Raw genomic sequence first — 27,472 nt, forward strand, 5'->3', positions numbered from 1 at the left:
CTGATAATAAATCATAACTTCACGACCCTCACATTCATTTATGAGATCTCATATAAAGTTGAGAACCGTAGTGTAAAAAGCTGGACTTCAGAACATAGAACATCAGAGCTGGGAGGGCCCTCAGAACATAGAACATCAATGCTGGGAGGGCCCTTAGAACATAGAACATCAGAGCTGGGAAGGCCCTTAGAACATAGAATATCAGAGCAGAGAGGAGTCTTAGAATACACAATGTCAGAGGTGGGCAGGATCTTAGAATCAGGAATTGTCAGAGAGGGGTGGGAGCTAAGAAAACAGAACATCAATGTAGAGAGGGACCATAGAACAGGAATATGAGAGCTAGAAAGAATCTTTGACCCTAGAGTGTCAGAACTGGGAAGGCCCTTAAAATACAAAATGTCAGAATGGGGTCTTGGAACACAGAATATCAAGTTAGCATCCATTTTAGGCCATAGTGCCAGAACCAGGAGGGGCTTTAGGATACAGATTTTTTCAATATGAGGAGGCCTTGAAACAAAGAATTTAGAGCTGTAAGGGCCCTTAAAACATGGAATTTTAGAGCTGGGAAGACCCTTAGAATACAGAATTTCATGCCCATCTCCTGACAGAAGTCATGAACTCTGTGTGCAGAATAAGAGTTTTGGGGGGCATGGCTGATAGAGGGAATTTGCTTTGCCTGATAACATTTGATTGTTTTTTGTTTTTTTTTTTAGAATTTTTTTCACAGTATATATGCATGAGTAATTAATTTTTTTATAATATTATCCCTTGTATTCATTTTTCCAAATTATCCCCCCCTCCCTCCATTCCCTCCCCCTGATGACAGGCAATCCCATACATCCTACATGTGTTACAATAAAACCTAGATACAATATATGTGTGCAAATACCATTTTCTTATAACATTTGATTGTAATAGGGATGTGATTTTTTTACTTTCTTGTGGAGAAGAAGGGGAGGAAGAGAAGGAAGATCTTTGTGAAAATAAGATTTAATTTTTTAAAAGAATATGGCATGTCGGAGCTGAAAGGTCCCTAGAAAATGGATTCTTGAGACTCCAAGAACATTAGAATATTGGACTTGAGAATTTCCTTAGAACACAAGAGGAATGGAGCTGGGAGTGTTCTTAAGGACTCCTCCTTTTACATATTAAGTAAGTTCAGAAAGAACAAAAGACTGATGGTAGCACAGATCTGAAGCTATAAGGGATGTGGGATAGGGGAGGAAAGAAGGAACGAGAAGAAAATAAGCATTTGCAAAGCACCTATAAGGTACCAGGCATTGTGCTAAGCACTTTTTATGAGTGTTATCTCATTTGATCTTCACAACAAAACATTAGGGAAACTGAGGTAGGCAGAAGTAAAGTAACTTGCTCAGGTTCATACAGCTAGAAAGTGTCTGAAGCCAAATTTGAACCGAAAATGAGTCTGATTCCAAGTGTCCCTGGGCATTGTCTTAGAGGCCAAAATTATTCTAAAATAGCCATCATTAGGAAGATGAACCCAAAGTCAATAGGAGTACTTCCTAAACTCTAAACAGATGACTTTTGCATTTCCTGATAGGGTGAGCTAAAGTCAGAAGCCTTCAGTTTAGATTCCAGTGCCCATTCTTGCCACCTCTGTGAACTTCTCTGAGACTCATCCTACTTCAGTTGTCAAATAGGTTTACTGGTACTTGCATGCAGTGAGGACTTGTCAAGCCAATCAGCATTTATTAGGCACTTACTGTGTACCCAGACATAGTAGTAAGCACTGGGAATACAAAATAAGCCTTGCCCTCAAGAAGCTTATATTCTAGTAGGAGATGATGACCCATAAAAGGGAGGAGGAAGAGTACCCATGAGGGGCCATCTTGGAGAAAGATCAGAGATAGAGGAGAACAAGAGAGAAGCAGACATGACTAGTTACTTCCTCAAAATGGAGCTTCTGGGAATGAGAAGAAGGGGCGAAGGAGCCAAAGGATCTTCTAGGGAAAGAAGGCCACCAGGGATAGTGGAGAGAAAAAGTTAGCAGAGCCAGGAGGGACACGATGGACGCCTCCTAGTCGCTCTTTGCGTGAGCTCTCCACTGGCCATGGGACGAGTGCCTGAGAATTACCATCCCCTCCAAGAAGACAAGATTGGTGAGAAGAGCCTGCTGGTTACAAATATGAAGGGACAGTCCCTGACTTTCAGGGAGCTGCCGGTTTAGAGGGGGACACAGAGAAAGCTGGCCCTTGTCTGGAGGGCAGGAACGATGTTCTTCTTTGTTTTGGTAGCTCCGAATCCCTGGCTTGCAGGAGACATGCTTCACTCATGTTTGTTGGATAGCATTGAATCAATAACCAATTGTGTGGGTCTGTCTGGCCTGGGATCAGGGATGGAGAGTTAAAAGTGAGATGCATGGGAAGAAGGGAGCTATCACTACAGATGGGGATGGTCAAGGAAGACTTCCTGGAGGAGGGAGATTGGAGCCGGGCATTGGATGAGTGGCCAAGAATGCAAGTCATCCAGATAGTGAGCAGAAATACAGAAGTAGGGAATAACTTTTTTTTTGGAGGCATTTGGGGTTAAGTGACTTGCCTAGGCTCACACAGCTAATGAGTGTAAAGTGTCCAAGGCCGGATTTGAACTTGCATCTTCTTGACTCCAGGACCGATGTTGTCTTGACCTGTATCTTGCCACCGGACTAGGGGGCTCTGGAGGGAAAGTGAGGCCGGTGACCTTGCACAGCCCTCCCACACTTCAATCACATGCCTCATTCCCTCCCTCACATCAAGGTCCTCTTCAAGAATGAAGGGCAAATAACAATCATCCAGCTGCCATTGAAAAGCAGAAGTAGGGAGGAACATTTTCTGTTTACAGAACAATAAACCAGTTTGACCAGAGAAGAGAGGAGGGATGTTGGATGGGAGGGGATAAAACTAGGAAAGATGCAGGTAGCAAGCTTGACTTTATTCTATAGGAAATGGGGAGCTACTGAAGGTTCTAGAGTAGGGATGTGATTAGAACTGCATAGAAGGAAGATCTGTCCTTGGAGAGGATGGATCATATCAAGAAGAGATGATGGAAAAGATAACGACCTGTACTGGAATGATGTAGGTAGCTGGGTCTGGAGTCAGGAAGTCGAATTCAAATGTGGTCTGAGACACCCACAAGGGAAGTCACTTCATCCTGTATGCCTCAGTTTCCTCATCTGTCAAATGAGCTGGAGAAGGAAGTGGCAAAGCACTCCAGTATCTGGCCAAGAAAACCCCAAATGGCGTGAGACTGAACAGCAGTACTAGGGTGGGGACAGATGCAGGAGAGCTTACAGAAGACCTGGTGATCAACTGGATGGCAAGAGAAAAGAAAAGGGGTTACTCAGAGAAGCTTTTAAATCTGAATAAGAGACAGGGTACAGTGAGTCATAGAATGCTGAACTTAGTGTCTGGAAGTTCTGCTCAAATTCTGCCCCAGAGAGAGCCGTGCGATCTTAGGCAAACCCTTTTGTCTCCCCCACTTAAAGCAGCTAGTGGGTTTCCTCTGTAAAATGATAATAGCATCTACCTCATAGGGTTACTGTAAGGATCAAGTGAGATAATGTATGGAAAGTGTTTTGCAGACATAAAATTGCCATATAAATGTCAATTTTTATTATTATCATCATCATTATTAATTTGACTCAAAGGAAGATGGTGTCAATCAATCCAGAAGCATTTTTAAAGTCTGTACTACAACGCCAAGTACTGTGCCAGTTTTCTGGGGTACAGAGACAGAAACCCACACAGTGCCTGCCCTCGAGGAGCTTATCCGGGAGGAGCTGTAGGGAATATTCGGGCTTTGTGAATAACAGGGTAAGGATGCACTCACTACTAAGAAAATCAGGAAGGGCCCCCTTAAAGATCCATCAGGGCCACAGTTTTACAGGAAGTTAGCCCAGATGGGCCGGGAACCTCTCAGGTTTGGAATTCTGAACACAAAGGCTAAAAAGTCCAGTGAAGAAGACAGAGAGCCTGAGGAGACCAATTTGGATACTCAGGAAGCCCAACAGAAAGGGGAAGTTGAGAGGAGGAGAAGGCTGGGTGGGTGGGAGAGCAGCTCACTGATTGGTTCCATTTGGGACAGAGATGCAACGTCCAGGGGTGAGAGGTCCAGAAACAGTGGGATGTGTGGGAGGAAAGTTTGGGACAGAAATTCGGCCTGGGGAGAGAGGTTTGAAGGTCATCCCCGTGGTGGAAATGTACTGAACGTGACAATACAGAGAAAAGCAAAAACATGGCCTTTTCTCTCAAGGAGCCCAATGCAAACAACTAGGTACCAACTACATGGAGGCTGCATTGGAAATGGCAGATGTATTGGAAAGAATCAACAAAGGGAAGGCACTGGCTTTTGCAAGGTCCAGGGACGCTTTCCTGTGGAAGGTAGACTTTTACTTGGAGAAAGTCAGACAAGTAGAGGAATTAGTCGTCTGCCGGGCTGGCAGGTCTAAGCTAGGCAGAGATCCCAGTACATTTCATTACCTTTTCCCTCGTCTCTTCTTCATACAGACAGATCTTCCTTCTATGTGGCTGTGATCACAGCACTCCCTTAGAACCTTCAATAGCTCCCCATTTCTTACAGAATAAAGTCCGAGTTTCTTTATCCCTGCTTCCAAGGCAGGCAGCTCTAATGTAGGCGGCTGTTGGGGTAAGGTCAGTGGCCATCCTGAGTGGGAGAGCTCTGAAAGGGCACAAAGGGAGGAAAAAGGGCTCAAGGACCAATCTTTGGGGGGCACGTAGATTGAGAGAAGCTGACAGAGGACACCCAAGAGAGCCTGGAGAACCGGGAGAAGAACCAGGCCATTGGAGCCATCATAGAAGACGAAAGATGAGGGCCCAGTTTCTTAACTAGAGCAGGATTTTGTCCCCGGGGTGCTGGCAGCCCAAGGGAGCCGAGCATCCAGAGGCCGGGGATAATGAGCCCCTCTCCCACTCTGCTGCACCCCTCTCTGCCCAGCCCTCCCTCCCCGGTCCCCCCGCATGTTCCCCACCCCCACCCCCACGGGACTTCTCCTTCTGCTTGTGCTGAGCGCCCATCTGGGGAGCTCGAGGGAGGGAGAGGGCACCAGCTCCTGCCTGGGAGCTGAAGGGAGCAGGGAGACAGGGAGGATCACGGGCCGGGTGATTTAGAGCCGGATGGCAGTCCTAGAGCCACTGAGGATGTTAATTGTGTCCTTGTTGCTGTGTGACCTGAGGAAGCGGTGGGTGGCTCTGCGGGTGCAGACACAAAGCCGTCCCCCAGACCGGCGACTGGCACTGGCCCCATCGTCCCCTTCCTCAGAGGGCGCCGCTCTAGGTGGCAGCCTGGCCCTGGGGGCAGCCGGACTGTGGCAGGAAGCCTTCCTCCTTCCCCGGGGGCTGATCCACTCCTCACCCTCCAGCCTCCAGCTTCTCCTTCCTGAGTTCTTCCCTCCCACACCCCGGCGGCGGATGCTGCACTGCGGGCCGACCCTGCCCAGCTGTGCCCAGCTGTGTGCGGAGGAGGGGGCTGGAGGGGGAGGGGGAGCTCCCCCCGGGCCCGGTGCTGCTGAGATGGGCTTTGGCGGAAGCTGCCTGCTGGGCACTGAGATCACCATGGCGACTGTTTGGAGAGGGACATTGGCAGTGACTACTAGTTGGGAGAAGTGAGGGGAGGCTCCAGGCGACCCCCTCCCTGTCAGGGGCCCAAGGACTGAGTCAGTCTCTGTAGCAGGGCGGGAGGCAGCTGGGTGGGGGACTCTGATTGCCTTGGGAGGGTTTCTCCCCGGAATCCTTTCCTGTCACCTCCCCAGAGCTCCCCCTCCTCTTGTCACTTTAAGGCCCCAGGACTTGCCCTGCAGGCCCCTCCCCAGAAGCTACCCTAGCTTGGATGGGTGGGCAATGCCCCCTGCCCCCCAGCTTCTCCCCTGTGGGCGGCCCCGGGTGGGACCTGTTGCCAGGCCGAGGTCCTCGTCCTGACCCAGAGGCGGCAGCGCCTCACCTGCCATTTCAGGAGCTTGGCCTTGTTCTCTCCAACTGCCATCCCTCTGGGTCCCTGGCAGGCCTAACGGCCAAACAGCCATCCGCATTGCTGAGTGTCCTGGAGACAAAGAAGGGGATGCTGAGCTGAATTTGAATGTGGCTGGGCTGGAGAAGGTGGCGGTGGGAGAGGGGAGCAGCCACGCGGGGGAGAGGAGCCCAGCCCCCTCCCGCTCCCAGTCCCGTCCCTGTGCCCTGAGTGATGGCTCAGCCCCGGGCCATGCCGGGGCTTTGGCTCCTGTGGCCGCAGTCATGGGTTTAGTGCAGACATGTTCTGGCAGGGTGGGTGAGGCTCTGGGAGAGGAGCTTCCCATTGTCCTCTGGGCTCTGCTGTCAGGAGAGGAGAGACAGGTTCTGGGCTTGGAGGCGCCAGGAAGAGCCAGGGACGGGGGACCCGGAAGGGGAAAGGGCTCAGGGGGCCAGCAGGGGCTTGGGGAAGGGATCTGGGCCAAGTGAGTGGGAGGGAGCTCAGGTGTGAAGGAAGACTAAGGGGGGGTGAATCAGAAATAGAGGTTCAGGGATGAGAATGGGGGCTAAGAGAGCGGGAGAGGGCTCAGAAAGAAGTCTAAGTGGGGGTGAATCAGAAATAGGGGTTCAGGAAGGAAGATGGGGGATAAGTGAGTGGGACTAATGGGGGAGATGAATCACAAATAAGGGCTCAGGGAAGGGGCCAGGGGCAGACGGGCAAGTTCAGGGAAGAAAATACAGGTTCAGGAAGGAGGACAAAGACCTCAGAAGGTTGGTGAGGGAAATGGGGGGCTTACTAGAAGAGTGGGTTAGGACCTGTGAGAAAGAAGGCCCAGTGATGCTCAGGCCCAGCCTTGTGTCCACAGATTTGAAGAGTCAGCCCTTCTCTGAACCTGAAAAGCTTTTCCAAGTCTGGTAGCTAGAGATGAGATTCCCTGGAAGCCCAAAAGAGATTTTGGGGGGACATCTGGTGACATTCGGTTGTCCCAGGCCTCCACCGCCCCCTCATTGGCTGTCAGATTGAAATATAAAGATCAGAGACCTAAAAGTTTCAGATATTTAGGGCTAAGGTAAAACAAGTGATGAGATCATCTCCAAGGGCGGGAACTCTGGGTTTGAGATTTGCTACACCTACTTCCTCAGTTTCTCCTGCATGTCCAGTTCAGAAAATGCTTATTGATCAGAATGGAATTGCTCTTCCCCTTCAGCAAACATTATTAGGAGCCCACTGTGTACAGAGACTTACATCAGCCTGGGAAACAGGAAATTTAGATGAGACCCAGTCCCTCCTTTCACAGATAATAAATTAGATAAGACACACACACACACACACACACACGCATATAGGCAAACTTTTTTTTAAAGCACATAAAAATTACAAGCCAAATGAGGTCCAAGAAGGGTCCAGGAGAAGGAGACATCTGACCAAGATTTTATAAAAGACTGGGGTGTTTTCTACCCAGGAAGGTTAGGAGGGGAAAGGGAGAGAGGACATTCCAGAATAGGAATGACAGGTGTAGGAAAGGAACATATCTTTGAGGTCAGCAGGTACAGAGCGTCCGTGGCAGGGTCAGGGAATAGGGTGAGATGGGACAAGAAATAATAGTGCCTACTTGTGGAGAGCCTAGACTGCCAGGCGAGAAAATTTGAATTTGTTCTCTTAGGCAGCAGAGGGATTGAGCAGAAAAAAGGATAAGAAGGAGGGATGATAAGAGAGCAATATAAGAGTATAAGAATCTGGGTTCAAATCCCATCTCTTCTGGCCACTTATCCAAGTAACACTGGACAAGTCTCTTTCAGTGAACCTCAATTTCCGTAGTATAAAATGATCCTTAGCAGTATAAGAAAAAAGAACACTGACTTTTGATTGAGTCCAAGAATCTGGGTTCAAATCCCGTCTCTTTTGGGCATTTATCTGGGTAGCATTGGACCAGTCTCTTTAGCTCTGTGAATCTCAGTTTCCATATTATAAAATGATCCTTAGCAGTATAAGAGAAAAGAGCACACTGGCTCTTGAATCCAAGAATCTGGGTTCAAATCCTGTCTCTTCTGGGTACTTATCTAGAATCTCTTTTTATTTCAATTTTTTTCAATTTATTTTTTAATACATATTGTTTTATGAATCATGTTAGGAGAGAAAAATCAGAGCAAAAAGGAAAAACCATGGGAAAGGGGAAAAAAGAAGTGAGCATAGCATGTGTTGATTTACATTCAATCTTTTTTCTGGATGCATATGGCATTTTCTATCCAAAGTCTATTGGAATTGCCTTGGACGGATGAGACTCTAGCTCTGTGAACCTTGAGTTTCTACATTATAAAATGAGTTGGATTTTATAATCTTTGAGTCCCTTCCAACCACTGAGCAAGGAGCTGGTGATGATGCTGTGCGCTAAGGGGAAATAAAGACAGGAGAAACTCTTTGGCTTTGGGGAAAATCTGGAGCCAGAAAGAGCATGTTCAAATCTTGCCTCAGCCACCTGTAAACATATGGGGCTTAGCACAGAGTCTAGAAAATAGTAGGTACTTAATAAATGCTTGTTGACTGACTGACCATCACCTCCTGGGGTGACTGGACACTCATCTATAAACTGAGGAGATGAGAGAAGTGGGTTTTCAGAGATCTCTCCATTCTGGGATTTCCTGTTAGGATTTACCTAGCTGGGAGACCTGGAGATCCCTCTCTCTGGGCCTCTGTCTCTTGAGCTATAAAACAGGGGGAAATCATATTTGCTCCTTACATGGATTGGGACAATGCAAAGAAGTAAGATTTTAGTGTGATTTGTAAAGGGCCAAAAAAAAAAACAACACAAAACCCAAGGGATTGCATTGTATTTATAAGAGGAACGGTAGAGGAGTCTGTTTATGTCATCGTTGAGGGGACGGCGGGGGATCAGAGTGGGTGGGATGGCTGATCAGGTGGCTGCTTGAGGAGGGTTTAGAGCTAGATGAGGTTTGACTGTGGAACCTCAGAGTGTTAGAACATGGACTATGGTGTTCTAAGGGACCCCAGAACATGGAATTTCAGGGCTGAAAGGGGCGTGATCATATGGAAGTCTTCTCTGAGAATACAGGATGTCAAAGATGGTGGAGAACGTGGAACCCGCTCTCTTGTTTTAGAGAGGAGGCAAGGGGAGAGACGCTCACCCGGTTCCTTTTCTAGGGTTCTTCATGATTGCTTTCTAGGACAATTCAGAGTAAAGAGTGAAAAAGGTTTGCTGTTGCCCAGATTTAGCATTTCCATGGTACGAGTGGGATATAGCTGTATGGCTGTTCTTAACCTCCAACAGGCCACGAGTCTAACCTCCCATCTTGTGTTTCCTCCACAGCTTTCAGAAACCAACGCCAAGATCCCTCCCGTCGTCCCCGACCTCCCGCAGGAGCAACTCACTTTCTCTGCCTCCTCTCCTGACTGCCCCCCATCCTGGAATCCCAAAGCCCTCTCCTCCTTTTCCATGGCCTACCCTGGACCCTGGGATCCCCCTCCCTCTCCCCCACAACATCCCCCCCTCCACGCAGAAGCGGAAGGTGAGCTCTTTCTGCACAAAACCAGCAATTGTAAATACTTTTTAAAAATGTACAAAACAAAACAGAACACAGTTTTAGACAAAAAAAAGACAAAAAAAAGAGCGAGCGAGAGATTGCGAGAGCGAGCGAGAGATTGCGAGAGCGAGAGAGGCCGAGCAGTGCCCGAGCAGCTCCTCCAGTATGCACTGAGAAATTTATTTACAGGTCGTTAGAGAGAAAGGAACAATACCCTATTTATTGTATATACTGTTTTATTATAAATTGTGGATTGCATATTGCACCCTGTACATCTGCTGTGGTTCCGTGGTGTGCAAATACGCATGGTGGGGGGTGGGGGGGCGGTTCTCTAGGGACAGCTTTTCTTTCTGGTTTTTTCACTCCTTTTGGGTTGTTTTCTTTTTTCTGTTGTTGTTGTTGTTTTCTGTTGGCAGGACACACCCAAAGATCCAAATTTGTATTAAAAAAAATTAAATGGAAAAAGCAAAAAAAAAAAAAAAAGTCAATAATTCTTGTGTTGGCCAAGTGGGGAATGGGGGGAAGTGGTGGGAGGGAGGGATCTGAGGAGTTTTCTTTCGTCACTGGTTCCCCAAAACGGTTGCCCCCACCCTGCCCCTCATCCCATCTTCCCGGACTCCCCACCTCCAGAGCGTGTGCTAGATTCACCCTCCCTCCGAGCTTCACCACATCCTCATTCCCCAAATACACTGATCCCCTGCCCCAGGGTTCCAGCCCAAGGCCTTCGGGGACGTCCAGCCCCAGCTCCAGAACCGGGTTTGCTGTCCCTCACTCCATATTCATCCAGCACTGGTGACCTGACTGTGGGTAGGACACATGCTGGACCCTCAGGGACTTAGGGATGGTGGCTGCCTGCCCTAGTTTGCAGTCAGTAGGAGGCCCCATCCAGCCCAGGGACTCGGTCTCAGAGTCTCCCCTCCTTCTAGGACTCCCGGGCCCTCAAACACTCCCTGGTCTCCAAACCAGCAGAGAACCTCTCGGTCTCTCCTTCCAAACCCCACCCAGCCCCAGACCTCCCCCCTTCCGGGCCACCTGGAAGGCATGGCCCTTAGTGCTCTCCTCTCCCAGACTGTGGCTAGGGGACACCAGACCTTCTCTCTCTATCCCAGACCTAGATTTTTGAGAGTTAGAAAGGGCTTCCTTTAGTCCGGTCCCTCATCCGACAAGTGAAAAAACGGGAGCAGACAGAGGTGGAGTGACGCAGGGAGTATCTGGGCTGGAATTCGAATCCGGCTCTTTGGACTCCAGAGCCGGTGCTCCTTCTGCTGTCTCCACCACCAGCTTTGATCTGAAGACCAGTAAACCCCGGCTCCCTCCCGGTGTCTGCGTGCGTTATTTCTCCCAAGGTTATGATGTGACCTACTCCCTCCCCGGGGAGCTCACGGGCTTCTCACTCCGAGGCGACACCACAGGCCCTTGTGGGACTCTTGTGAATTTAGGAGACGTTTTAAATATGAAAACCCACCACATCTTAGCGGGCTTCTTCTGGAGAAAATGGAAGCTGAGCCCTGGGAAATCCGGAGGCAGAAAGAGATGGAGCTTCTGGTACAGCCCCTGCCCCTGTGAAGCCCACAGCTGGCCCCTGCAGGAAGGGAAAGCCGCCCCTCACTGACTTTCCCTCTCTTCCCTTCATTTTTGGGGCCATTTTTCACTACCCCCAGGGCTGCCCGGGTAGTTGAAGCTCCTGCCTTTGGGGGGCTTCTTGCCTGAGAATGGGGGTCCCTGTCCTCAAGGACTCTCCAGTCTGACAGAAGCCCGACTCTCAGGAAGACCCTAACCCTAGGAGGACACCGGGAACACTGGTCCCACTCACTGAGCCCGTCCCCTGGTGGAGGAGGGAGGCAGCTCTTACTTGGGGAAGCCTCTGGTCTGAACACAGCACGGATCCCGGAGTGTCCCCAAACGGGGACCGTGATTGGGGGGGGGGGGGGGGAGAAACTTAGTGGATCCGGGAAAGGCTTCGGGGAGGAGAGAAATCCGGCATGGGAAGCCGCCCTTCGGTGGGGGAGGGTATGTGTGGGCAGGGTGGGCTGGCAGGGAAACGAGGGGATGTGTCACGGGAGCCTGAGACGGGGTGGAGAAGGTAGGTGGAGGAGAGGAAGGAACCACTGGCAAGGAGGGTCTCCGACGGCAGGGAGGCGGAGGGCCCACCCGGCGGCCCAAGGGGCAGGGCCTACTCAGGCTTAGACACTGGGAACCAGGAGGGAGGACCAGAACTTCCCTGTCTGCTCGCTCAGGTCTGAGCATCTGCCACCCACAGCCAGAGGCAGCAGAGATTCGAGGAGCCGGAGGATGGGTTCACAGGGAGGGGGCTAGGGCTCAGGGTGGGGGTGGGCGCTGATCCGTATGGGCGGGCTCTCGACCCACCCTTTGTGACTTCTGAGGGCTAGGGGGACCATGTGAGGGAAGGTGGGGTTTGGTCTAGGGGAATGTGGCCTGGAGGGCAGGAGTCCCATGGGGGTGGCAGCTCAGGGCAGTAAATGGGGGCTCACCGAGGGGGATGGAAGGCTATAAGCCCAGGAAGAGTGGATCTTAGTGAGAGGGCTGGGTATGTTCAGTAAGCTGAGTGAGAAGAGAGACAGACACAGAGAGACAAAGAGAGAGAGAAGGGAGGGAGGGAGGGAGGGAAGGAGGGAGGGAGGGACAGACAGAGAGAGACAGACAGACAGATACAGAGAGAGACAGACAGACAGACAGAGAAGGGAGGGAGGGAGGGAGGGACAGACAGAGAGAGACAGACAGATACAGAGAGAGACAGACAGACAGAGAAGGGAGGGAGGGAGGGAGGGACAGACAGAAAGAGAGACAGATGCAGAGAGACAGAGACAGACAGACAGACAGAGAAGGGAGGGAGAGACAGACAGAAAGAGAAAGACAGATACAGAGAGATAGAGACAGACAGACAGACAGATACAGAGAGATAGAGAGAGACAGACAGACAGACAGAGAAGGGAGGGAGAGACAGACAGAAAGAGAAAGACAGATACAGAGAGATAGAGACAGACAGACAGACAGATACAGAGAGATAGAGAGAGACAGACAGACAGACAGAGAAGGGAGGGAGAGACCATACAGAGACAGACAGATGCAGAGAGATAGAGAGAGACAGACAGACAGAGAGAAGGGAGGGAGGGAGGGAGAGACAGACAGACATACAGAGAGACAGAGAGAGAGACAGGTAGAGAGAGAAGGGAGGGAGAGACAGACAGAAAGAGACAGACAGATATAGAGAGATAGAGACAGACAGACAAATACAGAGAGATAGAGACAGACAAACAGACAGAGAAGGGAGGGAGGGAGAGACAGACAGACAGATACAGAGAGACAGAGAGAAAAAGAGAGAGAGGGAGGCTCATTGTGGCAGATGGGGATTGTGTATGGTTCTGTAAGAGAGGAAGACAAAGCAGAGGAAGAGGACTCTGGGAAGGGGAATCAGGGCTTGTTTGGAAGGTAGAAAGACCAAGCGTACATGATGGAAGAGCCTCACCGCTCGGGACAGAAGGGGTTAAGGGCTGGGGAGTTTTCAGGAATCTCCCCATGGGGGCCCTGGCTCAGAATTTCCATTCTTTCTGCTCACTCTGGTCTGCCAGGATCTGAGGGGCTTCTCCCCTCCCCCATCCTCTCCACCTGGCCACATCCTGAGGCCATGACACAATATGCTCGGCCTTCCAAGTCGCCTTGCTCCAGCTTTCTGCTGGAGGCCCATCCCAGCGGGAAAGGAAGGAGGGCAGCCCTCTGGCTGATGGGAACAGATTACAAGAGTTGGACTCTGTGTGAGAGAGAGCGGGTGTTTGAGCACGCACTTCTCCGTGTGTGGGGGAGGGCCGCGGTGCGAGTGTTTGCAACTTAGAAGGGCTGAGAAAGCCGTGTGTGTGAGAGTGTGTGTGTGTGAGTGTGTGTGTGTGTGTGTGAGTGAGTGTGTGTGAGTGTGTGTGAGTGTGTGAGTGTGTGTGAGTGCGAGTGTGTGTGTCTGTGTGTGAGTGTGTGTGAGTGTGTGTGAGTGCGAGTGTGTCTGTGTGTGTGTGTCTGTGTGTGAGTGAGTGTATGAGTGCGAGAATGTGTGTGTGTGAGTGTGTGTGTGTCTGTGTGAGTGAGTGTATGAGTGCGTGTGTGAGTGTGTGTGTGAGTGTGTGAGTGCGAGTGTGTGAGTGTGTGTGTGTCTGTGTGTGAGTGTGTGTGTGTCTGTGAGTGTGTGAGTGCGAGTGTGTGTGTGTCTGTGTGTGAGTGTGTGTGTCTGTGTGAGTGAGTGTGTGTGAGTGCGAGTGTGTGTGTGTGTCTGTGTGTGAGTGTGTGTGTGTCTGTTTATGAGTGAGTGTGTGTGTCTGTGTGTGAGTGTGTGTGTGTCTGTGAGTGAGTGTGTGTGAGTGTGTGTGTGTGAGTACGAGTGTCTGTGTGTGTCTGTGTGAGTATGTTGTGTATGTGTGTGTTTGTGTGTGTGTATGTGTGAATGTGGGAGTGTGTGTGTGTATGAGTGTAAATGTGTGTGTATGTGTGTGTGAGTGTGTGTATATGTGTGAGTGCAAGTGTGTATGTGTGTCTGTGTGAGTGTGTGTGTGTTTGTGTGAGTTGTATGTGTGAGTGTGTGTGAGTTTGAGTGTGTGTGTTTGTGTGTATATGTGTGAGTGTATGTATGTGTGAGTGCGAGTGTGTCTGTGAGTGTGTGTGAATGTGTGTATGTGTGAGTGTGTGTGAGTTCGAGTATGTGTGTATGAGTGTGAATGTGTGAATGTGTGTGTGTGTATGTGTATGTGTGTGTGTATGTTTGTGTGTGTATGAGTGTGTGTGTATGTATGTGAGTGTTTATGTGTGCACACGCAAGTGGGGGGCTCCAGCGCAGTTATGGGGGGTGGGCACTGGGCACTCGGGTGTGGGGTTGCCACCAGTGGGTGTGCAGTGTGGGTTCACAGGGTCGGCATTTTAAAGGAAGGGACCTTCAGAGACCCTCATGTGGGCTTTTTGTCCTGAACCGTGAGGAAGAGTCAGACCCAGAAAACTGGTTGCCCAGAGTTACAGGGGAGTGAGTGGCGCTGCCCAGAACCCAGAACCTCGGGCCCTTCCTTTCTCAGCTGGGGATGAGAACATTATGATAGGAGAAGGCTGGGGGAGAACTGGTGGGGGATGGTCCACTGCAAACGCTTTGCACTTTGAGCCTGTCACTTACTGTGAGACCTCTGACAAATCACTTACCTGCTCTAAGGCCCCTCCCGCTGTAAACCCTATTCTCCTCATGTGGCCGGGTGAAAACATGGCACAGAGTTGGGGGAGAGTTTGGGTCTGGGCATGTAGCTGTAAAGGGGAGAGTTCTCAGCATATGCATGAGACCACATGTGTACCACGTGTCCACATGGCTATTTGTGTGGCCTGCTGCATGTGGCGATGTGGGTGTGGTATCAGTGGTCACATGGGCATCACATGTCGATGTGGCTGTCACATAACTATCCTACATGTGACCACATGGGCCTGTATATATGGTCACATGGGCATCACGTGTCCATGTGGCTGTCACATGACTATCCTACATGTGACCACATGGGCCTGTATATGAGGTCACATGGGTATTACGTGTCTCACATGGTTATGCTATATGTGACCACATGGGCCTGTATATGAGGTCACATGGGTTATCACGTGTCTGTCACATGGTTATGCTATATGTGACCACATGAGCCTGTATATGCAGTCACATGGGTATCACGTGTCCACGTGGCTGTTACATGGTTATCCTATATGTGCCTGTATTTGAGGTCACATGGATATTGCATGTCCACGTGGCTGTTACGTGGCCTGCTGCATGGGCACGTCTATGTGGCTATGTGCATGGTATTTAGGGCTGGATAGGTGGGGCACGGGATGTGCATTGCTTGGTGTTTGTGCTAAAGCACGCCTGGGTGAGTGGCATGGGGGTGTGACTCCCTGGTGTGTCCGTCCGTCTGTGGTCTGTGTGCGAGGTGCCCGAGAGTGTATGCGGCAGGGCTGGGGTGGGGGTGGGCCCGAGGGTGACTTCATGCTTACCCGGGGGCCTATGAGAAAGGCACTCACTGCTGGGTGACTTGGGGGGCCGTGTGACCGTATCGGGCTGTGTGCACATGTGGCCCAGCGGCAGTGGTGAGCCTGGTGTGGCTGTGTGATGGTGTTTGGGGGGGCTCGCTCTGGGGGGGATGGTACCAGGGAACTGGGGAGAGCCAGAGGCCTCAGCCCGGACCCCCCCTCCCCCCAGCAGGCTGAGAAGAAACAGCAGCTCACTGAAGCTGGGCTCCGGCTCCAGGCCCCGGGCTCTCAGCCCAAGGCCAAGGCCAGGGATCTGAGCTGGCTCCTCTGGGCTGGGCTGAAGGAGGAGGAGGGAAGAGGGGGCGGCAGCTGGGGCTGGAAGCTCTGCAGAGAGAGGGGCCGGGTCTCCGCGTCCTTTCCTGTCCTTGCTGAGGGGGTGGGGAGCGCTGGTCACTGTGCAGGGAGCAGGTGTCAGGCTTATTCAGGCAGCAGGGGATGGGCCGGAGAAGGGCAGACGGCCAGCAGCCCCCAGGTGCCCAGGCGGGCCCTGGCGCCCACGCAGCGCCGCCCCGACATACAGGCCGAGTGTGGGGAGGGGGCAGCCCCAGGTGTGTGTGTGCACATACACTAACACACACACACAGACCCCCACACACTCACACAGACACACACACAGACATACCCACACAGACCCACACCCACCCACACACACACATACAGACACACACAGACACTCACACTTACAGACACACACACACAGACCCCCACACACTCACACAGACACACACAGACATACCCACACACACCCACCCACACACATACAGACACACACAGACACACACACAGACACTCACACTTACAGACACACACACAGACCCCCCCACACTCAACAGACACACACACAGACACACACACTCACACACACACACATACAGACACAGACACACACACACACACAGACACACACCCACACACAGACACTCAGACACACACACAGACACACACTCACACAGACACCCACACTCACACAGACACACACACAGACACTCACACAGACACACACAGACACTCACACAGACACACACACACTCACACACAGACACACACAGACACACACACTCACACACACCCACACTCACACACAGACACACACAGAGACACTCACACAGACACACACACTCACACACAGACACTCACACAGACACACTCAGACACACACACAGACACACACAGACACCCACCCACACAGACACACACACTCACACACAGACACCCACACTCACACACAGACACACGGACACACACACTCACACAGACACACACACAGACACACACACAGACACAGACAGACACACTCAGACACACACACAGACACTCACACAGACACACACACAGACACAGACACACACACAGACACACACTCACACACAGACACACACACAGACACACAGACACACACACAGACACACACTCACACACAGACACCCACACTCACACACAGACACACACACAGACACACTCACACACTCAACAGACACACACACAGACACACACACTCACACACACACATACAGACACAGACACACACACTCACACACAGACACACACACCCACACACAGACACTCAGACACACACACAGACACACACTCACACAGACACCCACACTCACACAGACACACACACAGACACTCACACAGACACACACAGACACTCACACAGACACACACACACTCACACACAGACACACACAGACACACACACTCACACACACCCACACTCACACACAGACACACACAGAGACACTCACACAGACACACACACTCACACACAGACACTCACACAGACACACTCAGACACACACACAGACACACACACTCACACACAGACACACACTCACACAGACACCCACACTCACACACAGACACACACAGACACCCACACACACAGACACACACACTCACACACAGACACCCACACTCACACACAGACACACGGACACACACACTCACACAGACACACACCCAGACACACACACAGACACAGACACCCACACTCACACACAGACACCCACACTCACACACAGACACACGGACACACACACTCACACAGACACACACACAGACACACACTCACACACAGACACCCACACTCACACACAGACACACACACAGACACACTCACACACTCAACAGACACACACACAGACACACACACTCACACACACACATACAGACACAGACACACACTCACACACAGACACACACACCCACACACAGACACTCAGACACACACACAGACACACACTCACACAGACACCCACACTCACACACAGACACACACAGACACCCACACAGACACACACACTCACACACAGACACCCACACTCACACACAGACACACGGACACACACACTCACACAGACACACACACAGACACACACACAGACACAGACACCCACACTCACACACAGACACCCACACTCACACACGGACACACACACTCACACAGACACACACACTCACACACACCCACACTCACACACAGACACACACACAGACACTCACACAGACACACACACTCACACGGAGAAGTGACAGCCCCAGGTACATGAGGAAGCCACAGTCCCAGTGCGCGCACTCACACACGCACACAGGCGGGGAGCCCCAGTGCACACCGGGCCCTCTGCGGGGACACGCCCTTGAGGACGGGACTGAGGCGGGCTCGCAGGACGCGGGCACCGGCAGCAGCTCAGAAGGCGCACACCCCCGCGCCCCCCCCGCCTGGGCGCACGCGGAGCCCACATCCTGTTCCCAGAACACATCCTCCAGGCGGAGGGGGGGCGGAGACTGTGGGGGCCACGAGGCTGGGGAGGAGGGAGGGCGCGGAGCGGAGGGGGAGAGGCGCTACCTGTGGGAGGAGAGGTGAGCTCTGCCTCTGGCTGCCTCCGCTCTGTGCTGTTTGGGGGGAGAGCGGTTGCCATGGAGAAGGGACACAGGACGAATACTAATGGGGTGGCCGTGGGCGCTGCCCCCACGTTGGCGAGTGGGGTGAGAGGCGGGGGGGGGGGCAGGAGGGGGAGCAGAGACAACTTCCCGGTCTCCCCGCCGCCTTCTCCCCGTCCTCCTCCCCACGGGGAACAAGCCCTCCCCGGAGTCTGGCTTCCTTCCCTCTCCCTCGGGCCGCAGCCTGCGCCCCTCGCCCGCCTGACGGCCTCCCCTGGCACTGAGGGCACCGCCACCCTATGATGTTCCGCTTAAAGGGCCTGCGCCTGATTTCCTGGAGCCCGGGGGGGGGGCACAAAAACGAGTGGGAGGGTCCAGAGGCTCCCTTCCGCCCCCAGGAAGCACCCCAGGCCCCCTCAGGTCCGGGAAGGCGAGGGGCGGCCTGCGGGCCTGGAGCCCGGGAAGGGGCGGGGCGGGGGGTGGGGAGAGGCCCAGACTCCTTTCCCTGCCCCTCCCACGGGGCTCCGAGCTGGAGCTGGCCGGGGATCCCCGGGGAGCCGGGCTCACCCCGGGAGTGGGCACGGAGGGCCCCGCAGCTGGGAGCACAGGTGCTCCCACTGAAAAAGTTGCTGCTAGAAAGCGGCCGAGGTAGGCCTGGGGGGCGGAGAACGGCAGGGAGCTTAACCCCTCGGTGGCTGGTCCCCCTCCCCCCGGGGCACCCTCCACCTGTGCTCCCGGAGCCGCAGGCCCACACCAGCCCGGGCCCAAGGCCTCTGCTCAGAACTCCGGGTGAGCCTGGGCCCCTCTGAGCCCCAGGAGGTGGGGCTGGGGGCGTTTTCCATCTCTCCCGAGCCCAGGAGACAGCGCTGAGCCTAGAGTTTTACAGAGACTCAGCCAATGACCAATGGGCAACCCGGGGGCAGGGGGACCAAAGGGGGTGCCGGGAGGCCGAGGAGAGAGTGGGCAGAGAGGGACACCTGACCAGGAGGGCACCGGCGCCGAAAGCGTTAACTCCCTCCCCAACCCCTTGAGCCCAGGTCCCCAGCAGCCTGCCTGTGCCCCCTGCCCCCCCTGCTGGGTTAATTGGCATCAGCGGGCGTTCCCATGCCCGCTGGGGGAGCCTCGGCTAAGGGTTTACAGGCTGCCAGGTAGAGGCAAGGGGAGGGGGAGGGCCCGGTGGGGGGGTGTCGAGGGGGGGAGAGCCGAGCCGTTGCCTGGCAACCCCACAGCTGTCTGTTGACCTAGAAGAAGCTGTACCGTCTTGACACAGCTGGTGTTTACATGTAGCAGAGGCTCTGCCTTCATGTTTGGATGGAGCTAAAGCTAAGACAGAGCCCCGGCTGTCTGTCGGCAGGGGCGCCTCTCCCCTCTCCTCCCCCGGCCATCTTGGTGCCCACAGCCCCTGTTCCCCACCCCCCCTCCAGGAGGAGAAGGGGGGGGGTCCAGGTGGGGCACTCGGATGGCCTTCAGCCATCTTGGCACAGGTCAGCCTGACTTTTCTTCTCTGGCTCTGGGCTCTGCAGTGTGGGAGGGGGAGGTTGGAGAAGGGGAGGCTGGTGCCCATGGTGGCGCAGAGACCCACAGAGACCCAGATGCCCAGGGACCCGAGGCACACAAAGACATTCAGAGCGGCTCCAAGAGACATCAGCGCAGAGACTGCCAGACCCCCCAACTGACAGACACCCCGGACAGGGCATACGCTGACACCCCTGGGTAACACGGAGATACAGATGTTCGTACACAACGCAGATGGAAATGCTCAGACACAGAGCTGCACACAGGTTCATGTGGACACACATGGCTACACACAGACACACAGATACATGGGAAATACTGATGTACACAGACAAAGACCTCCACATATCTACACAGCCCACGTGCCCCTCCTCACCATGAACACTCCCCATCCCCTTCCCCACACATAGGACCCCCACATGCCCCTCCTCACCATAAACATTCCCCATCCCCTTCCCCACACACAGGACCCCCACATGCCCCTCCCCACCATGAACACTCCCCATCCCCTTCCCCACACATAGGACCCCCACATGCCCCTCCTCACCATAAACATTCCCCATCCCCTTCCCCACACACAGGACCCCCACATGCCCCTCCCCACCATGAACACTCCCCATCCCCCTTCCCCACACACAGGACCCCCACATGCCCCTCCTCACCATAAACATTCCCCATTCCCCTTCCCCACACACAGGACCCCCACATGCCCCTCCCCACCATGAACACTCCCCATCCCCCTTCCCCACACACAGGACCCCCACATGCCCCTCCCCACCATGAACACTCCCCATCCCCCTTCCCCACACACAGGACCCCCACATGCCCCTCCCCACCATGAACACTCCCCATCCCCCTTCCCCACACACAGGACCCCCACATGCCCCTCCTCACCATGAACACTCCCCATCCCCCTTCCCCACACATAGGACCCCCACATGCCCCTCCTCACCATAAACATTCCCCATCTCCCTTCCCCACACACAGGACCCCCACATGCCCCTCCCCATCATGAACACTCCCCATCCCCCTTCCCCACACACAGGACCCCCACATGCCCCTCCTCACCATAAACATTCCCCATCCCCCTTCCCCACACACAGGACCCCCACATGCCCCTCCCCACCATGAACACTCCCCATCCCCCTTCCCCACACACAGGACCCCCACATGCCCCTTCTCACCATAAACATTCCCCATCCCCCTTCCCCACACACAGGACCCCCACATGCCCCTCCCCACCATGAACACTCCCCATCCCCCTTCCCCACACATAGGACCCCCACATGCCCCTCCCCACCATAAACATTCTCTATCTCTCTTTCCCCACACACAGGACCCCCATACATTGAGTCCAGGGACTCACTTTTGTATTTGTATCCCTTCATATTCTCTCTGTGTCTCTGTCTCTGTATCTCCCTCTCTTCCTCTCTCCCTGTCTCTCTCTCCTCCTCTGTCTGTCTGTCTCTTTCTCACTCTCTCTCACACACAATCCCCATACATACAAACACACGAGGTACAGAAATACAGACTCAGGGAAAATATACTGATACAAATAGATACAAAGAAACCCAAGTTACTCAGAAACACAGATACATGTGGAAACATAGGAACACTGAAAAAAGAAACAGTCACCTCGACTATCCCACACAATACAGTCTCCCTGGGAATCACACACACGCTCTCCAATACAGGAACACAAGCACTGACACATAGACCCAGAGAGACAAAGAAACATGGACACACATGGAAACAAAGAGAGATGCAGAAATACACATACTGGGAGACTCAAAGAATTACAGCTGGCAGGAGCCTCAGAGGCCACTCGCCCAACTTGTCCCCAATCAAGTATCCCCTTTCCGAAAGTGCCTCTGGCAGAGTCTTCCAGAAAAGGAAACACAATGACACATTTGGAGAGACAGCATGGTGGAGGGGAGGGAGTGCTTGGAGTTATGGTCTGGGTTCAAATTCAGCTTTTGATACTAGCCAGGCGGCATGTTTCTGGGAAAGTCACCTTGTCTCTGTCAGCCTTAGTTTCTTTATCTGTAAAATGGGGATAATGATACTAGGAAGACCTACCTCCTGCACACTGCCTTTGTTGTGGCTCAAAGGAGAGTGTGGAATGGATGTTTAAATGTTGGCCATTATCATTACATGAACACATGGAAAGATAGAGACAGGCAAACAAAGGAGAGTGCCGGCAGCCAGAGCCACAAGCACCAAGCCGCTCATCCTCTACGGCACAGGATGCAGCAGCCCTCTCCCTTAGTGCCCAGGGTGACAGTGACCAGACTGAAGGTGAGACCACAGCCACCCGGAGCTAAGTGCCAGGCAGGAGCACACCTTTCTGGAGAGCCTTGGGGTCCCAGGGCTAAGGGGTCTCTGATCAGACCCAGCAGAAGGGAGAACCAGAAAAGCCTCTTCAACATCACTCCTGTCCTACACCTAAGGAGGCTTCCACCCTGGCAGGATTTGGGGATGTTTGGGGGTTTCCTCATCTCTGAATAAAAGAAGCTTAGAATTTGGAATTGGATGATAGAATCAGAGGGCCTGAGTTAAAAAAACAAAACAAAACAGCTTTGTTATTGAGGCAGCTAGGTGATACAATGAAGAAATGACCTGAAATCAGGAAGAGAGATGAATTCAAATTCAGCCTCAGACACTTAGGTAATTGGGTTACTTAATCTCTGCCTCAGTTATCTGAACTGTAATAATAAAAGCACTGACCTGAGGGAGTTATTGTGAGGCTCTTTGTAAAATGCTTAACCTGGCATACACTAAGCATGTAATAAATGCACATTCCCCCCTAACCTCCTCACCCCACCTCAGGCAAGCCACTTCATTTCTCTGGCCTTTTATCTTATTTATAAAGTGAAACAGTTCCTTCTAGTCTTGAGTTGGGATTCCATCACGATGCTGATCTGACTGTTCTTTCTCTCTTGAATATTTTCCCTTTGGGGGAAAATACTGGGAGTGGGGCAAAAGGAGGGAAAGATGGAGCCTTCTCCTCAGGAAATCCTTAGGCTGATGAGGAAGACGAGAGCCCAGAGTTTTTACTGTACCTTTGAGAGAGTCTGCTATGGGGAGGGAGACAGACTCTGACAGGGAACTCCCCTGAGATTATGTGCTGGTTGATAGGGTAATGGAGTCAAAAGATCTGTGTTCAAATTCTACCTTAGATACTTACTAGTTGAGTGACCCTCAATAAGTCACTTAACATCTTTGGGCCTCAGTTTCCTGTTTTTTTTGTTTTTTTGTTTTTTGTAAAATGAGAGCGTTGGGCTTAATGGCTTCTAAGGTCCTTTCAAGCTCTGAGTCTATGATCCTGTGATTACCTGAAGTCAAAACTAGTTTCTACCTTCAAAGGGCTCTTCATTTAAGAGAGTACTATAGCACCTACTCTGAGGGAGAACACTGAGAAAGGAATAACATACACACTTGGGGTACACAGATTAGTGGTGTATCGGTATTTAACAACAGGCTTAAAAAAAAAAAAAGGTTCAAGACACACTTTTAAGTTTAGCATCCATTATTTTCTCCATCAATTTAAGACCAGGCAATGAATAAAACAAGAAGTCAAGTCCTGATTTGCAACATTTGCCCATTTCTGATGTGTTAAAATCACACACTGAAAATTTAACAATCAGCTCCAGTCTCTTTGTGCCAGCCCTGGTGAGCCCTTGGAACAGGTGGTATAAATCACAAGCTTAAATGCAAGGAAAACTGGTCAAAATATTTAACAGGGAAGGGAAGACAAAGAATCGGATTCCAGACCTTGGAAAATCTCGAGTATGTAATTCTAGGATTTAGAGTTGGAAATTGAGACCTAGAGAAGATCTCACACAAGTGACACACGGTCAATAAGCTACAGAGGTTGAATTTGAATTCAGGTCCTTAATAGTTTTTCCACTGTCCTACCTTGGGCCTACTATACCAGGCTTTCTGGATTTCAATGGAGGAGGAGGGAGAGGAGAGGAATGAGGTGGAAGTGAGGGATTCATTAGCACAAGAGCAAAATGGCTGAGGAGAAAGACTCTGAGCTCTTCCCCTGCTTTCCTATCCTTCCTGTGGCCAGCTGAAGAGGCCTGGGCTTTCTTGGGGGGTCAAATTCTAACCTCTCCCCACCCCCGCCTAGACTTCGCTGACCCCAGTACCAAGCTCTGGCTCCCAACCCCCTTCCCCACTGTGTCCCATCGGGTCACCGGGGGCCCGGCAGAGCAAGCAGCCCTCATCAGGAGGACGGATTAAGGGGGATGGAGCAGGGGCCTCACAGACCCAACGTCCATCCCCTGGAGCAGGAGGAGAAGAGCAGATATTTTTAGCTTCTCTGCCACTGACATGTCACAGCAGGCGACCCAGGGTGAGGCTGAGTGAGCTGCACGAACTCTGTTCCTTCCTGGCTGCTGAAGAGACAGTCACTGGCCCCCTCCCCCCCAGCACACACGGGACACAGAGACCACACTCCATAGCCCACTCATCTCCTGCTGAACCCCCCAACACACTCTTCCATATAAATTCCTCCAGTACAGCCTTCCTCACAAAATACCCCCTAGCACAGCCATCTTCACAGAATTAGCCCCTAGTACAGCCTTCCTCACAGAAATATCCTCCCAACAGTCTTCCACATAAATCCCCCCAGCACAGGCTTCCACATTAATACCCCCAGTACAGCTTCTTCACAAAAGTATCCCTCCCAGCACAGCCTTCCAAATAAATCCCTCCAACACAGCCTTCCTCCTAGAAATATCCCTCCCCAGCATAACCTTCCTCACAGAAATACTCTCCCACCACAGTCTTCCACATAAATATTCCCCAGCACAGCCTTCCACATAAATCCCCCCCAGCACACCCTTCCTCAGAGAAATATCCCTCCCCAGCACACCTTTCACACAAATCTCCCCAGTATACCCTTCCTCACAGAAACAACCCTTCCTCACAGAAACATCCCTCCCAGCACACCCTTCTTCACAGAAATATCCTTTCCCAGTACAGCCTTCCACAGAAATCCCCCCTAGCACATGCTTCTTCACAGAACCCCCCCAGCACAGCCTTCCTCACATCAATCCCCTCAGTACAGCTTCCTCACAAAAGTAGCCTTGCCAGCACAGCCTTCCACATAGGTACCCCTTTTATAGCAAAGCCTTCCTCACTTCAGTACCCCCACAGCCTCCATGTTCTCACATATAACCAGCACAGAGCCTCCCCCCTCTGACACACAGCACCCCACTTGAATCTCCCCACACATATCCTCTCTATTACTTCCCCCATTCCCCCAATATGGATATCCATGCATGAAAGCATGGGACAATCTCACTATTGTGTTTGGCACAAAATAGGTTTGCATTCATTCATTCATTCATTCATTCATTCATTCATTCATTCATGTATTTCAACACCCACAGAATCCCCATGCATAGGAACAAACTCTACACAGATTCCTTTCCTCATTGCTTCCAATACCATACCCAGGCCATCTAAAAGCTCATCACCACTAATTACTGGCTGGGACATTTACTGCTTTCACTCATTTTTCTTATCTGCAAAATGGGAATACTAAGAGTACTTCCCTCCCAAAGTTGATGTATCAAAAATAACACAAAGTGCTTTGCAGTCTTTATGAGATATATTATATTAGCACTTATTTTTATTAACGAATATGTAAATATAACCCAGACTTCCATACATCTATATATATTCAGCTTCACACTACAGCATGTACAAAGACCTTCACCTATGATACACACACAACCCCCCCACAGATTCACAAATGCACACGTGCGCGCACACACACAGAGCACACACAGCCCCTTGAACTGAGCTAGAGGGGATCTCCTTGTCCCAGCCTCCCAACCCCCAAGCTTGCAGACACTTTGCTAGCTTCCTTCCCATTGGTAAGGAGGTTTGTTTTCGAGGCAGGCTTGCAGGCCCAGGGTAGGTGAGACCTGGGGCCAAGCGCCCCAGGGGAACCATGAGCATTCATGAGGGGCTTGAAGGGAACAGGCTTGTGCTGGAGTCCAGATGCTGAGATGCTTCCTGAGCAGGGGAGGGAGGGCAAAGACTAAGGGGCCCAGAAGGAGGGGGAGGGACCAATGATTCATTCCTAGGACATCAGATTTGAGAAAAAGAAGACAGAGGGGGCCCTGGAGCTTTCTCCCTTTCCCCTCTCTCCTTCTCTCCGAGGAGGGGCTTCCCACGCCCCAAACCCAGAAATCCAGAGAACACAGGATGTTAGAATCGGGAGAGATCTTAGAGCTACAATTCAGCACATTGCAATTCAGCACAGCAAGTGGTACAGAACATTGCTGTTGTTCAGTCATGTCTGACTCTTTGTGACCCCGTTTGGGGTTTTCTTGGCCAAGATACTGCAGCGGTCTGCCATTTCCTCCTCTCCCTCATTTTACACGTGAGGAAACTGAGGCAAGCAGGGTGGAGTGCCTTGCCCAGGTCACACAGCTTGTGTCTGAGGGTGGGTTTGAAGTCAGGGTTTCCTAATTCCAGGTTCAATACTGTATCCCACTGCACCATCTAGTTGCGGCTAAAGAAGACACAGACTCAAGTCCCACATTTACATTCTGGCTCAGAGACCCTGGGCAAATCGGTGCGGCCCCACCCCCTTCCCCTCTGGCTTTAGGCAGCCCTCTAATACAGTGCACTGGAAAACAGTTGCAGATATTCCTTGGTAAGGGAAGCTTGCTTGGTAGGGAGTTGCCTGCAACAATAAAATTGCAGACAAAGAGAAAAGAAAAGAGAAAAGGGAAGAGGAAGGTTGTTGACTAAAGTGCCAGATTATACAAGACCTTGAGTGCCAGGAAAAGAAATTTGAATTTTTTTGAAGGCAATAGGGAGCCAGGGATATTTTTAAGCAGAACAGGAACACAATAAGAACAATATGGAAGAATTATTACTCTAATTGCAGTCTGAATGGTGGATTAGAGGAAGGAGAGCTTGCTTCAATTATAGTGCAGTGAATAGATCATTGAGATCCTGGATTCAAATCCTGCTTCTAATGTTTACTGCCTGTGTGACCTCTGGCAGGTCACAACTTACCTGGCCTTCAGTATAGTCACCCATAAAATAGGGAGATTGATCTAGATAGACTGAGGTTCTGATGAGGAAGGCAGAGAGAAGAAGGACCCAGACCAGAATTGCTTGATTTGGTCATTGATAAGATCGGATGGGCTAGGCAACAAGTGTTTATGGAGCATTTATTAGGTGTTAGGGAAAGGAAAATGTCCAAGATAACCCCAGAGCTACAGGGAAGGCAGGTTTAGAGATAGTGATAAAGTAAGCCTCAGACACTTCATTATTAGTTGTCACTTCACCCGGCTTGCCTCAATTTCCTCATCTATAAAATGGGGATAATACTCCCACAGGATCAAATGAAATAATAATCATAGAGCACTTAGCACAACCATGCTACTTAAATCGTAGCCGTTATGATTAGTGCCACAGGCAGTATAAAGGCAAAAGGAACCCACTTTTATTTGTTTTCAGAGTGTGGAATGAGGAGAAAATATTTCTTTTAA

At 51.7% G+C, this 27,472-nt stretch overlaps 1 protein-coding gene across 12 annotated transcripts in view; it reads left to right on the forward strand.

Annotated features, from left to right (window-relative positions):
- The window catches only part of AHDC1 (AT-hook DNA binding motif containing 1), an 83,561-nt gene extending 73,838 nt beyond the window's left edge, over positions 1 to 9,723 (forward strand). For all 12 annotated transcript variants that reach the window (XM_074305661.1, XM_074305660.1, XM_074305664.1 and 9 more), the window contains one exon: positions 9,287 to 9,723. The gene's annotated coding sequence lies outside the window, so the exon portion shown is untranslated. The remainder of the gene's footprint in view (positions 1 to 9,286) is intronic.
- The last annotated feature ends 17,749 nt before the right edge of the window (positions 9,724 to 27,472 follow it).

This window comes from Sminthopsis crassicaudata, chromosome 3, assembly GCF_048593235.1.
Source record: "Sminthopsis crassicaudata isolate SCR6 chromosome 3, ASM4859323v1, whole genome shotgun sequence".
Taxonomy (NCBI): Eukaryota; Metazoa; Chordata; class Mammalia; order Dasyuromorphia; family Dasyuridae; genus Sminthopsis; species Sminthopsis crassicaudata.